Source organism: Bidens hawaiensis, unplaced genomic scaffold (assembly GCF_021521415.1).
Source record: "Bidens hawaiensis isolate Kalapana, Puna unplaced genomic scaffold, B.hawaiensis_p1.1 tig00051287_1, whole genome shotgun sequence".
NCBI classification, from domain to species: Eukaryota; Viridiplantae; Streptophyta; class Magnoliopsida; order Asterales; family Asteraceae; genus Bidens; species Bidens hawaiensis.
Genome location: NW_027499181.1, coordinates 32,951 through 48,152, shown reverse-complemented (window position 1 = coordinate 48,152; position 15,202 = coordinate 32,951). Strand labels below are relative to the sequence as shown.

At 35.8% G+C, this 15,202-nt stretch overlaps 1 pseudogene across 1 annotated transcript; it reads right to left on the bottom strand.

Annotated features, from left to right (window-relative positions):
• Positions 1–3,314: 3,314 nt before the first annotated feature.
• Positions 3,315–13,357, bottom strand: LOC143598929 (cytochrome P450 82A3-like; annotated as a pseudogene). Its single transcript, XR_013147215.1, has 2 exons — positions 12,392–13,357; positions 3,315–4,019 (listed from the first exon to the last, which is right to left on the bottom strand). The product of XR_013147215.1 is annotated as a cytochrome P450 82A3-like (transcript).
• Between the last annotated feature and the right edge of the window lie 1,845 nt (positions 13,358–15,202).

Genomic DNA, 15,202 nt, shown 5'->3' with positions numbered 1-15,202 from the left:
ACAAGAGACCTGGACTCAACCATCTTGTAATTGTTAAAATTACTCACAAGAAATTTCTTACTCGAAGAATCTTCTGCCATATACTTGGCTTTAAGTATATTCCACAATTCCTTAGCGGTTTCAATGTTTTGGTACAAATCAAATAATGTATCACACATACCGTTCAAAATTAGGCAGAAGCAGATGTAGTTGTCCTTCTTCTTCAACCACCGGCATGGGTGTACTCAACACGTGCACCACTTTTATGCTAGTCAAAAGGAAGTGCATCTTTTTTTACATATGCGAAAGTCCTGTCCTTCGAACTTCTCCAATTTGTCAAACTTGTTCGTCATCTCCTTTAACGATTGTCCATTCGCCATCTTCACATAAAATAGTTTTGATCTATTGTTGGGGTTTTTTGCAAATCATATATCTTTGAAAAATATGAGGGTCGTGAAACACTTTCAGATCAAAACTATTTGCTGGTTCCCAAATGTTTTGACAGGATAAAACTCAGAATGAGTGCAAGAATCAGTATGAAGATTGAGAGAGGTTTTATGAACCAGAATCTTTATCGTATGATTTTAATTTTGAATTTAAAATATCAAATACGCTCATGGATTTTGTGATAATAAAACACACGAAATTTAATAAAATTAAATTTATGATGTGTTTTTTAATATAACAATACATGTCATAAAAAATAAGGGCGCTGCCCCTTGGACCTTGCCAGGGGCTTCCGCCCCTTGCAACCCGCCACCAAGGGCGCTGCCCCCGGACCCCCGCCAAGGGATGGGACCCCCATGACTTAGGGGAGCCCCTAAGTACCAATATGATTATAAATTATTATAAGATTAAATAAATATGCATCCCGCACACGACTTATTTAGATTCATATTATAATTAACTTGATTAAAAAGGTAATCCTTAATTACACTAAAACCACTAACATTATATACTTTTCCTTTACGTTTAATTGTTTGTACTATAGTGGAGGAACACCCTACTAATTGAAGGGATGCATATGCTTATGAATGTACACCCTTAGCAAAAAAAAATTATAATTGATGGATAGTACATTTTATGAGACAAAAGAAGTTTCCTAACAAATTAGTAGGGTTTAATAGGCCATCTGAGGTGCATCCTTATAACAATAAATAATACAGTTTCTTTTAAAAAAGTATAGCATACAAAACTTATTCGAGGTTTAAATTATTGCTTACAACATGATTTTAATGATAAGATTGAACTAGACAACGACATTTCATCTTTTGCTCATCTCAACCATATTTAACTTTTCATTAGTTATAATCTTACTATTAGTATCACATTCACATCAGTCTGTACGATTAAATTAATGTGATTACTAGTTAATTATTAATATTTCCTACACTTTGTACGAAAAATTACTTTATATATGATCTTACCCAATATATGTGTTCAGGCCAGTAGTCCGGACTTACCCAGATAACACCAAAAGTAGAAAAACAATCACCCAAAGTTACCCATCTCTAAAGCCACAAGTCAGGTCAAGATTGTGGTCAAGTTTGAGATTAAAGGCTTGTTAATTAGAGAATGGTAAGATTACTGATAAACGGATCAAAGACCAACATGATTCAGCCCACATCAACAAGGGCCCAAAATATATCAGATCCATTTGATGTAAGAATGGTAAAACCAACAATACAACAAACCAAAACCTTATTTATTCATCAACATCAATCTCACTGATGACAAATTAATTCACGAGACAATTTGTTCATTTGTCAACAATTACTGAATTAGAGCCTTGGATTTGCTGGCCTTTTTTGTCTCACTTTTAAGAAGTCTGTTTGGTCAAGTGGCTCGGCATTCTTGGTGGCATGAAGGCTATATTTTTGTCTGTAAGCTTTCTCAGAAACTTACCAGGATTACCTCCCCATACCTGTCACCACATCCCCAAATGCTAACGTGTTTTGATCCGCTTATGTTCAATCCCTAACAGGTTATGCCCATTTATGTTTAATCTCTAATGGGTTTGGCCCATTTATGTTCAATCTCTAATGCCTTTATTCCTTAAACTTGGAATCTTGATGCAATGTACCTAGTTTCGGGTGAAGTTTTAAACTTTTGAAAGCTTGGAAAACGATACACTTTCATGTTCAAGGTAAGGTTATCAAAGGTTGTTTTTTATTAAACATTTGAAGTGTAGTATTTTCTTCAAATCTTTGGATTATAATTGTTATATTCGTACTTCCAAAGAGATGAGTCGGATCAGGTACCATGTCTTGACTACTCAATTGAAGAGGAGTATAATTTGATGAGTACATGTTTTGACTCGAGCTAAATTATTTTTTTTGAAAAAACCACCTGTTTTGACATGAACACAATTTGACCACCACACTGTTTTGACCTAATCATGTTCCGACATGTTACCTGATCCATTCATTATGCCAAGCTTAGATAGAAGCCAAGTCCTACATGTTTGGTTTATGGTACATAAAGATCTTTTCCCTCTTTATCAGATCATCATCATCATCATCATCGTACTCAGTATATCCCACCAATAGCAATGCTATGGTTAGGGTCTGAGGAGGGTAAGATGTAGACAGCCTTACCTCTATCCCATAGGGATAGAGAGGCTGCTTCCGGTGAGACCCCCGGCTCGATAGTAGTTTTGAATCAAGCCTTGGACATAAGACACATAACACTCAATCATCGGGACACCGGCTGATTGGTGCATGTGCCCTTGTCTTTCGGCTATCAACTCCACCACATGATGCCTGATTAACCTTCCGCCACTTTTAACGTTATTTTCACGTGATTAGTAAAATAACGTCAAAATTAGTGCAATTTTACTTTTGCCCACCCAAGGGTTCACACATATATACATTATATGTGCGCACCGCAAGCAGGGCGTATCCCTCTTTATCAGATGTGATAAGTAATTTGTTCATTATTAAGACTTGAAATGAGAATTGCGTTTATATGGGTGTGTTGGGAGAAATCAATTCAAAGAAATATAAATGCTTTTATTTTCTATATAGAAAAAAGGAATTAAAAAGAATATGAAAATGATTATATATTTATGGTTGTTAAGAAACCAAGTAAACTAGCATGATATAACAGACGAGTGAAATACAACATAAGGTTCTTACATAGCTTTCTATACACCGGTACACAATAAGTTTATAGAGGTAAAACTGTAAACATACAACTTTTTTTGAAAGGCGAAATATATTAGAAAGAAAAATAAAAGGACAACTCACAAGGAGAAAGGAGCCCAACGTACAAACAAAAGGAATAAACATCATCATCATACTCAGTATATCATTAAAACTGCGCTTTTTACGCTTATTACTACAAGAGCTTGGGGATATTGTTGTTTGGAGTGGGGTTTTTAAATAATTAAATCCTGGTATATACTAATCAAGAGCTATCATGATACATTTCATGGGATGAACGAGGGGCGAGAAAGATCTCCAATGGCATCGTTTTGCTGGTAGTTATTCCTGAGCTTTCACTCATATCAATTGGTTCATTCGATGGTTTGTGTATCACAAACTGTTGAATCACATTCGCTAATATTAAAGGCAAAACGTTTAAAGCAAAGAAAACACCAGGGCATATTCTTCTACCACCACCGAACGGAAGTAGTTCAAAATGTTTTCCTTTTGGATCAATATCATTTTGACCAATCAATAATCTTTCTGGCTTAAATTCATAAGGATCTGGCCATATCTTTGATCTCGATGGGTTTTCCAAAGATTTACTAATAAACGCGTGCCTTTCGGGATGTTGTAGCCACTAACAATGCAATCCTCCGTGGACTCATGAGGAATGGAGAGAGGTACAGCTGGATACAAACGCAATGTTTCTTTGATAATGGCATCAAGGTAAACTAAGTTTCTTATGTCGGACTCCTCAACCGGTCTGTCTCTTCCAACTTGTTCATCAATTCCATCTTGAGCGATTTTTAATGCCTCTGGATTATTTAGTAGCATGGATAAAGCCCACGTTAAAGTCGCAGATGTAGTGTCCAAGCCAGCAATTATTATATTCTGCACAATTGTGTATGTAGTCGGATTTGTTTATAAGCAACACAAGGTTATCTAAAGCAAATAGTTAGGGTGAGGTTTATTCAAAAACCCTAAAATCTTATTGTGAATTCTTTTTAATAATAATAAAAACCTAAATCGTTTAAGTTATTTTAATTAATTGCTCATACTTCTTTTACATGAAAGCAAAATATCAATCCGTAACATCAAAAACTCAAGTAAAATAACCAAATTCCAAACAATAATGATCGTTTTGCTACATTATAAAAACCAAACTTTTTGTTAGGTTTCGATTTTGCATGTAACTAAAACTGAAAAAACCAAAACCTAGTGCATGGAATTTCTTTTTTTATTTGAATTTAAATAATTTATAAAAGTTTAACAAATAGTTTAAACCAACGTTAGCAAAAGTCGCTAGGCGAACCCTATGCGGCCGGCTGAGGAGTTGGGTATATTCTTTGTATTCGAAGAGTACTCTAACATGGTAAATACAGAGCAAATTAATTTTTGGATATTATATATATGTCAAATATCATTAGTTTATTAGTATTTATAACCAAATATGTGAATATAAATATAAATAAGAGAAATGCATTTGTAAATAATAAATTGTTCTAAAAATTGCTAATAATTAATTTAAAAAAATTGATATTTGTTTTAAAATTATAGAAAAAATATTTCAATCCTAAATGAAAAAATTCGAAAAATCAAGACCGGACTGAAACTAAACCGAAAACTAGAAATAAAAAAAAACATACCGAATAATTAAGTTTTTGTTTTTGATTATGTATTAGTCCCAACCCGATCCTTGCACACTCTTACTTTTTACATACATCTTGTTTAAATAATAACCATTGATCTAATACGTTAATATATCTTCTCTAACTTTTAAAAGTTTGCATACACATGTATAAGTTACTTGTATAATCCACATTTGACTTTTACACGTGTAATTGTATTTATTATTATTATATATGACAATTGAAAAGTTTGATGCCGCTAAGCCCTGATTCGGCCACTTGACAGCACCATACTTGTCAATTGCATTTTGTATTTATCATAACGAAATAACGGAACCTGACCAGACGCCAATTTCTTTTGTGGTTTTTGTTTGATTGAATTCCAATACCGTAACAAACGTGATGGAAACCAGCCGATTCCACCTAGACTCATTGCCTCAATGTCTGGGACCGACAACACTTGAGTTTTAACAACACCAGAATTAACCTACATACTAGGGGTGTGTTTTTTATCCGTACCCGAATAAGGAACCCGAACAGAAGCAGATCGAGACCCGAATAACCCGATCCGAATTCAACCGAACCGATTAAACTCCTAACCCGAACCCGAGATAAAATATTCGGGTCGGTATTGTTGACCCGAATAACCCGAAGTATGATACATCGATGTATGTATCCTAATTTTTATAGGGTAGTTTAGCGTTGAAGTAATTAACATAGTGACCATATGCACTCTTGTTCGGTTGTTCTCAATACTCCAATTAATATTTGGATCTATCACATTGGATCCTAATGTATTAATTACCATAAAGCATGTTGAAAAATGTATTCAAAAACTTAAATAGTATAGTATTAAACCAACATATATTGGACATGTTTCTTCAATCTACACAAGTATTGATCCACATGCTACAACACTCCATCCCTTCTAATGCATGCTTGTATGATAAATTTCAGGTTTTGCTAAATATTATAATTCATTATTGAATATGGTTGTATATTACGGTTTTATAACGGCTTAGAATATGTTTTTTTATATTGTTAAAGGTGGATAAATTTTTTTAATTTGTTAAACCCGAAACCCGACCCGAATTAACCCGAAACCCGAACAAACCGAACTTATTTGGGTCAGTTCTTGGGTCAATTTATTTTGAGCTCAAATCCGAATAACCTGACCCGAATAAATAACCCGAAGAACACCCCTACTACATACACCACACCATTCGCGCACCTCAATTTTTATATTATCCATTTTATCACTCTAGTATCGTAACGAAAGCTGACCGAATACCAATTTTTTTTAAAGTTTCGGTATCCTAACGAACGTTACGAAAACCTATCGAATTCACGTAGACTCGCTGTATTTTCTTTTAAGTCCGGTACCGTAACGCACCTAATGAAAACCAACCGAATGACAATGCTTTTTTTGTTTTAGCTCCGGTACAGGTTGAATTTGCGTAAACTCACCGTCTCATTTCTTGGGGATCAATAACGTTCGGGTCTTCCCAACACCCGGGTTTTACCGACCGGCGCCACCCATTGGTCCACTCAAATTTTTATATATTTTTTGTTTTAGTTTTGGTTTTTAGTTAAAATATCATAACACACGACACCGAAAATTCGTGTCAACTAATCGCCTCAACGCTCGGGACCGACAACACTTGGGTTTTACCAACCTGCCTAGCGTAACACGCCGCGTAAAACCTTAGTTTTATAAATAACGAAATTTACTCATATATTATATATATATAGGGTAAAGTACAAAGATAGACAAAAACGAGAAGTGTGAGAAGGATTTGTGACCACACAAAAAACCCTTAAAAATAAATTCAAAAAAGTAATAAAAAATCATAACTCAAAATATAATTAAAAAACGAAAAAAATTAGAAAACTAAAAATGTTTACGCCATCATTCTCATTAAAATAAAATAAAAAAATGAAGAAAAGACACAATGTCGAGATCAAAGACACAATGACGAAAATGAACAACAAACACAATTATAACTAAAAACCACAATAGATCGCAAAATATAACACAATGCCGAACAAAATATACACAATGTTAAGTAATATAACAAAATATAAAGAAAAAAGACATAATGTCAAAAAAAAAAACACAATCAATAACGAAAATAAGCACAAAACACAATGATAAATAAAATGACACAATGGTTTTTTTCACTCACCATTGTAGTTTTTTTATTTTCTATTTATTTTTTTTAAGAAAAACATTTTTGTGTTTTTAGTTTTTTTATTAAATTTTGAGTTATAATTTTTATTATTTTTTATATATTTATGTGGTTACAAATCCTTCTCATATTTGTTTCCATTAGTAGAATAACTTGATCATATATACACACACACTAGCTTTTATCCCTCGTATTACGGGGTTGTTTTATATTATTCGTTTCTTAATTTATATATATTTTTTAGGACTTTAATTTTATTTATTGTAAGGAAGTTAATAATATATTTAGGATTTTTAGTGAAAGAGTTTCACAAATAAATAAGATGTTGTAACCCAGTTTAAAAGCTATATAGATTTGATAAGACCCAAGACTCGCTTATTTTTTTACTAAAAAATTGTTTTTTAATTATAAATAATATATATTTATAAAAAACAGATATTATTTTTTAGTATATCCCTAGTTTATAGAAATTTTATATCAAATATTTGGTGGGATTAATTTTTAATTTAATGAGATGTTATAACCCGTTTAAGGACTATCTAGGTTTGGTAAGACCCATACCCGTGAATTCGGGTCAAATGCATGGGAAACCTTCATTTACAAATAATACAATCTGGTGGCTTGAGAGAATGTATGGAGCAAGTTTATACATATTATAAACTAGTTTGATCCTCTCGTGTTACGGGGGGTTATTTAAGTTTTTGTTTTTAATCGTTTTGCTATTTTATGATGATTTATTTTATTTTTTTAATGTAGTCTTGTTTTAATTTAATACATATATGTTAGTTTGTTATTATATTTTTTAGCGTTTGGCTTTTTTCAATTGAGATGTGTAGGTTTTTTAGATATTTAACGAACAAACATAAACGAACACGAGCATGTTGATTTTCTTTAAATGAACCAACATGAACACAAATATTTGTCTAATGAAAATGGGACGTTGATGTATTTGACTATGGTGGGTGGTATCGGAAGTTAACCGGCGATGGAGATGATAGACCAGCAACGAAGAACATGTAAAGAAGATAAATTAAATTAGGGTTTGATGATGAAAGTGTTTTACCAATAAATGAGATATTATAACCCATTTGAGGACTATTAGGTAGCGTTTGGTATGCAGGAATGGAGGACGAAATGGAATGACTCATTGGGAGGGAATGAAAAATAGTGTGTTTGGTTGACCAAGGGAATGGAATGGCCCATTACCTAGTCCATTCCATTCCCACTAAAATACCCCAATTTCATTCCATTTATACCCCATGTTTTTTTTTCATTCCATTCCCTCCTTCACCCTACATCACCTCCACCACCCTCCCAACACCACCACCACCCAACATTGACACCCATAACCACCTCCAACCACCGCCGCCACTGCCACCAGCCACCACCATCGCCGTCCACCGCCGCCACCACCCACCTCCACCAACCATTGCCATTGGTGCCAGCCACCCAGCACCGCCAACCACCCGCCGCATATATCAACTATCGCCCCACCGTCACCGCTGCCCACCGCCGCTACTGCCACCAATCACCACCATCGGCGTCCACCGCCGCCACCACCCACCTCCACCAACCATCGCCATCGGTGCCAGCCACCCAGCACCGCCAACCGCCTGTCGCATATATCAAATATCGCCCCACCATCACACATGCCGCCCACCGTCACCGCTGCCCACCGCTGCCACTGCCACCAATCACCACCATCGACGTCCACCGCCGCCACCACCCACCTCCACAAACCATCGCCATCAGTGCCGGCCGCTCGCCGCATCCATCAATCATCGCCCCACCATCACACACGCTGCCCACCGTCACCGCTACCAACCACACCACCGTTACCGCAACCACCACCGTTACCGCCACCGCTCCCACCACCACCAACACCACTCACTACCATTTTAATTTTAATTTTTTTCTTACCTACCAACCGTACAAAGTAATGATTCATTTCATTCTCATGTGGTAACCAAACATTTCATTGGAATGGTAATAACCTATTCCATTCCTTTGTCCATTCCATTACCACGTCCATTCCATTCCGTCGTCCATTCCATTACCTCATACCAAACAGACTCTTGGGGTTTGGTAAGACGCATAACTCATGGAAATTATTCTTTGATGATTAAGGTGTTATTTCACCAATAAATGAGATGTTATAACCTGTTTAAGGGTTATCCGGGTTTGGTGAGACCCATGACCCGCGAATATTAAATTTTGATTATGAAAGAGTTTCACAAATAAATGAGATGTTATAACCCATTTAAAAACTATCCGGGTTGGGTTGGGTTAGACCCACACACGCGAATTCGGGTCAAATGCATAAAAAGCCTCTATTTAGAAATCAAGCAATCTGGTGAAATGAGTGAAACAATCTGAGAGCGACATGTAAGATTTTATGGTATACAATTATATAGATAGTTAGATTAATTGTAAAGGTCTATGGCCACTCAATTATTTAGTGTGCCACTCCGACATATTTTGAAGCTTGTGGTACAAATCATTAAAGCCTCAATGATGGCGTTTTCCTTGTTTGTTTTGGGCGGTGCTTCTGACTACTACACATTTCTACGAACTTTTCTTCTATCCGGTTATTGTCTTCATAGATTATCACCATAATATGCCTTTCCACCGATTGCTTCTATCATTTCCGATTGCTACCGGGTTCGATTTACGAAGTATAGGTAACAATTGTGTGGTGGTGGCAGTGCTCAAGTGTTGGGAAGTAATGGTTGTTAAATCTAGGGTTTATAACGCCGGTTACCACTACCTTGCCGCGAATTGTTGCCAGATTCGATCTATGAACCCTAGGAGTTGATCGTCTGGTGGTGGTAGTGCTCCAGTGTGGCAATCCTTCGTTGTCGGTTGGCTGTTAACCGGAAGAGAATTTGTCGTTTCTCTGTCGTCGCAGGCGGCTCCGACCATCTATGGCAACATCAGAATTGCATGTGTGGCACCTTTTGTTTTTATGTGTTTTTGAGTTTGATCCTTTAGGTTTGACTTGATGATGATAAGGATGTGAGTAGGCGTTGCGATGTCCGTTGCCGCGGCCCTGGCCGTCTATGGCGCTTGCGGAATTACAAAGTACATCGGTTATGATGATGAGGTTTCCCTCATATGCTGGTGATAATAAGTTTTGTGTGTTGAAGGCTAGCTATGATGATGCTCTTCGACTTATCTGAGCCTCCTTAGCCTTGGTAACTCAGTGATGATTGATGAGCATAGCTGCATTTGAGAGCTGGTATATACCTTACATAAGAGAAAACCATTGACTTGACAAATGAGTCAGTTTAATATGTTGAAGGTTGTTACATTTCAAGCAATTTTGGTTTTTGAGAAAACATTAAACCAAACCGTCGGTTTTATGTTGGTTTGGTTATTTCGGTTATTTTGCTTACTGGTCGGTTATTTTTGTGACAAGTCAATTTTTTGGTTTCACCTGCCCCCTAGATATTTCGTATATGTTCTTGCATTTGAGAAATTAACCGGGAGAAGGAAATTTGCACTCTCTATTTAGGGGCTCTTCATATCTATGTAAGTCGGCTAATGCAACACCTGATTCATATTCATTGTTGTCATCTTTATTTTGCTAATTGATGATGACTTGGAACATGGCTCATGGTTGCTTTATTACAACTGAGGTTTGCACAGTCACTCGATCCAAACGATTCAAGTTTATGTGTAACATCAGAATATACATATTGCACATCACTCATAAATTAGAACAAAAAACGATATTCAAATCTCTTTCATTATATTAGTTTCTGCTAAAGAAAGCTTAAAGCATCTTGTCCTATCTCAATGCTTGTCATATCTCAATGCAAGCACAACAACAACCATACCCAGTAAATCATACCCATAGCAAAGCTACTAGTAGGATCTGGGAAGGGTGAGATGTAGGAAAACGTTACATCTATACTTGAGGATAGAGATGCTGCTTCCAGAGAGATTCCCGACTCAACGCTAAACAATGCAAAAAAAAACTATATATATATATATATATATATATATATATATATATATATATATATAATGTCTGAAGCTGCCAATATTCGAAGAAAAATAGAAAGGGTCAAGTAATATATACATGAAACGATGAAACGAGATGAGCAATAAAGCATGCAGTAACTATGCTTTATTAAGATCTAGGCCCCTAGACAAAGCTATGACCACAAAATACCCTCCTAAAAATCTTTAACCTTAATTTTACGTCTCCACGAACTCCTATCATGGACCATGTCCTCAAGAGGTTTAATTCTATCAAATCATGCCTGCTCATTCCAAGTCAGTTTAGGTTTGCCTCTACTCCTCTTCCCCTCTATTGCAAGGGTTTCTACCACCCTAATCGGTGCAGGCTCATGTCTCCTCTTCACATACCCGGATGCAAATTGAAATGTTGAAAAGGCAAAGTGGAATTGGATTTGATATGGAGTAGATCTATGAAATTATGCAATAGCTGAGAAATCATGGAAACTGATTGCAAGTGCATTACAATCTAGTTAAGTCATGGGATTTAGTTATTGTTTTAATTTACCTTCCTGCTTGAATTTGTTGAAAAAACAAAGCATGGATTTAGTTATGGGTGCAATAGCTATAAATATCATATTACAAATTGTTATAGTTCAAGATAATTGAGACAATCCCTTAAGCTTATTTGATCGTGTCATATCATTTTAGTTTGTGAGCTTATGCAAGGTCTTCAACTAGAAAAGGGTCTACTATTACATTCAGAAAATTATTAAAAATTTGATTGTCGCTGCACATTCTGCTATCTTTTAGTATTTTATACATTTTCTTTTTCATCTTATTATAAGTCGGCTTTTTAGATACTTGCTTTCATTAGACAGCTGAAGATTTGGCAACATGTTAAGAGAGCTTCAGTCATAAATATTTGATGTTTGAATTGGAATATCAATTGATATTATATTTGCAAATAATATGAAATGCAATGATTCGAAAAGTTAAGTTATCGCACTTTCTCTTCTTATATGTATTATGAACTAACTGAAGATCTACCTATTTGTAATTCGGGTTTTCTCTCTTTTTTGCGATACGAAACGAACCGGTACTTACAATTTACCTGCCGCAAAGCGCGGGGTATCCCATTAGTTATTTTTTAATTCAGGTGATAGAATAACATATATTTCTAACTGTTTCTTTATCTTATAAGTTTTTTAAATTGAAAAAGAAAAATAATTTCCTCTGTGAAATTTTTATATTAAAGAATTAAATAATTTATTTTATTCTTTGCTAGAGCCTTCCCTAGAGAGTTGTAATTATATATGCATTAAATCCACTAGCTTGATCTATTGGTAAATGTGTATATACTCTACAACTAAATATTTATGAGTTCTAGCTTCACTTGAGATAATGGGTGAAATAGGTGGAAAAATTAGTAGATAATATATATATATATATATATTAATTGATGAAAGTTAACTGAGATTACCAGATACGTGGCTTTGATAATTGTATCATGGTCATAACTTGCGAAATCCTCTTTAGATGCATCTTGAAGAACAGAAATTAGCACATCCATGAAGACTTGATCCCCTTGTTCCTCACTCTTTCGCTTCTTTAACCATCCATCAAGGATGTTGTCCATTTCTTTACTTGTCACCTTCATTTCTTTCTCATATCCTCCCAGGTCTAAACCACATGTAAATGGAATGAAATCCGACACCACAAACACGCCTAACAACTCCACGAATCTCCTCACCGCATTTTTAAACCGAACTCCTTCATCAATGACCTGAAACATCTTCCCTGAAATAATCCTAACTATAACATTGAACACCAAGTTCCCAAACCATTGTTTCATATCCACCTTTACCATATTATCTAAACCTACATTTTCCCTGTTTATTTGCCGCGCATCATAGATATCCTTCACGGATGCTCTAACTTCTGAAACTCTAACATGTTCGAGCATCTCAACTCGTTTTTGAGAGAGAATCTCGAGCATAATAATCTTGCAAACTTTTCGCCAGTAATCCCCATATGGTGCAAGCCCAAACAAGGCATAGTTATAGCCCATGATCTCTGCTGCCTTTGATTTGGGTCGACTTGCGAAGACCCTGTCGTTTGTGGTGAAGCACTCTTTAGCTACCTCCCCACTACTCACAACCAAAACATTGTGAACACCGAGCTTGATGGTAAAGATAGGGCCGTATTCATCTGCCATGTCACCTAAAACATGTTGAGGTAGTCGAGATCCGCCTAGAAGGCGCAAGTGTCCGATTATAGGCCATCCACCCTTTGCTTGAGGTGCGGCTCGGTTGTTTACCTTCTTTAAGCTCCTCAAGATCTGCAGTAGGGAAGCTATTACAAAAACAACAAGAATGGATGTTACGGTTGGTGAAAATGAGAGTTTACTTAACTCCATGATTAATTTTTTTTTATACAGAAAGAGAGTTATGAGAGTGGTTGTTATATAAGTAACCATTTTACATCCACAGCAACATTTGTCACACACCAAGACGTATGTTGATCATACCTACCACGTTATCAAGTTACTGTTCTTATCATCAACGCATGGTTATTTTGTTGTGTAAATATTTCCTTTTATCCAAGGCTATCACACTCGGTACTTCTACTAGAAGCAAAATTAATAATAGAAACCTGAGCATAACGTGTGTGGATGTGGTTGGTTGAGTTTTATGGTGGAGTTTTATTGATTTTTACACACAACCTGCCCCATGCTCTTGAACTGCCACAATCGGTGTTCCACACCTGAGTGAGTGATGTGACATCGAGAGTGAGCCCATTACACAACCTAACAACGTTTATGGTATACAACTTTGAAAACTTTATTATTAATCTTAAAATTTTCTACAATGTCTTGGATTTTCTAGATGTTTTAGAAATATTTAACATAGAACTTAACTCACTGCTGGATCTAATAACCGATTCTATGCACGGTTTTTTTTCTTTCAATTGCTATTTTCTCTATGAATTTTTATTTAAATGGTGGGGAACCTTTTTTCTACTCTTGATTAATAACTAATATTTGGTGGTCTGGTAATCTAGCAGTCTTGATGAAATCTGCTTAGTTTTTAACTTTTGAAAGCTTGGAAAATGACAGGCTTGCATGTTGATGTTTAAGGTAAGGTTATCAAAGGTTGTTTTTATTAAACATTTGAAGTGTGGTATTTCTCAAATCTTTGGATTATAATTGCTACATTCATACTTCCAAAGAGACAGGTCAGTTGAGGTAGCTTATCATACCAGGCTTGGATTGCACCGGCTTTTTATAAGTATTCTTTCATGAAACGTAGAAAAGCCTTAAGGCGTGAGACATGTAAGTTAAAAGTTTGGTATCTTCAATAATGATATGTTTCCATTCAGTCATCACATACCAAGGTTATATACATCAAAAAGGCTTAAATTAAGCCAAAGATCAAGACAAAATTAGAGGCAATATAATAAATAATAAATAATAAATACAAATATTGACAAAATCTTTTCCTTCTTATACTCCCATTCAAGTTGGAGCATGAATGTTACGAATGCCTGACTTGTCGAGTAATAACTGTAGTTGTCGAGCTCCCAACGATTTTGTGAATAGATCAGCGATTTGAGACTTGGTATCGATATGTAAGGGGTTTATCTCTTTTGATTCGACACGTTTCCGCACAAAGTAGCAATCCATCTCTACGTGTTTCGTTCGTTCATGGAACACTGGATTGTTTGCAATGTGTTTGACAGCCAAGGTCTCGCAAAACAGTTGTGTCGAGTCTTCTTGTGCAACATCTAATTCTCTTAAAAGCCATCGTAACCAAATAATCTCCCTTACTGTGCCGGCCATCGCACGGCATTCAGCCTCCGCCGAGGATCGTGACACCACTGACTGCTTCTTTGATTTCCATGACACTGGCGCCCCACCTAAAAGTAGTACATAACCACTAGGGCTGTAAACGAACCGAACGAACACGAACAAGGCCTTGTTCGTGTTCGTTCGTGAAGGAAATAATGTGTTACGAACGGTTCACGAACACTTACCGAACGAGATTTTATGTTCGTGTTCGTTCGTTAGGGAAATTAATGTGTTCACGAACGGTTCACGAACACAAAAAAAATCGGCAGAGCCCAGAGATTAAGACCGATGTATTTATTAATGTGAATACTGAAAGCATGTAAACGAATTGAACGAACACGAACAAGGGAATATCGTGTTCGTTCATTTAACTTTAAACAAACATGAACACTTAATCGAACAAATATTTATGTTCATGTTTGTTTTATTTCAAAAATGGACATT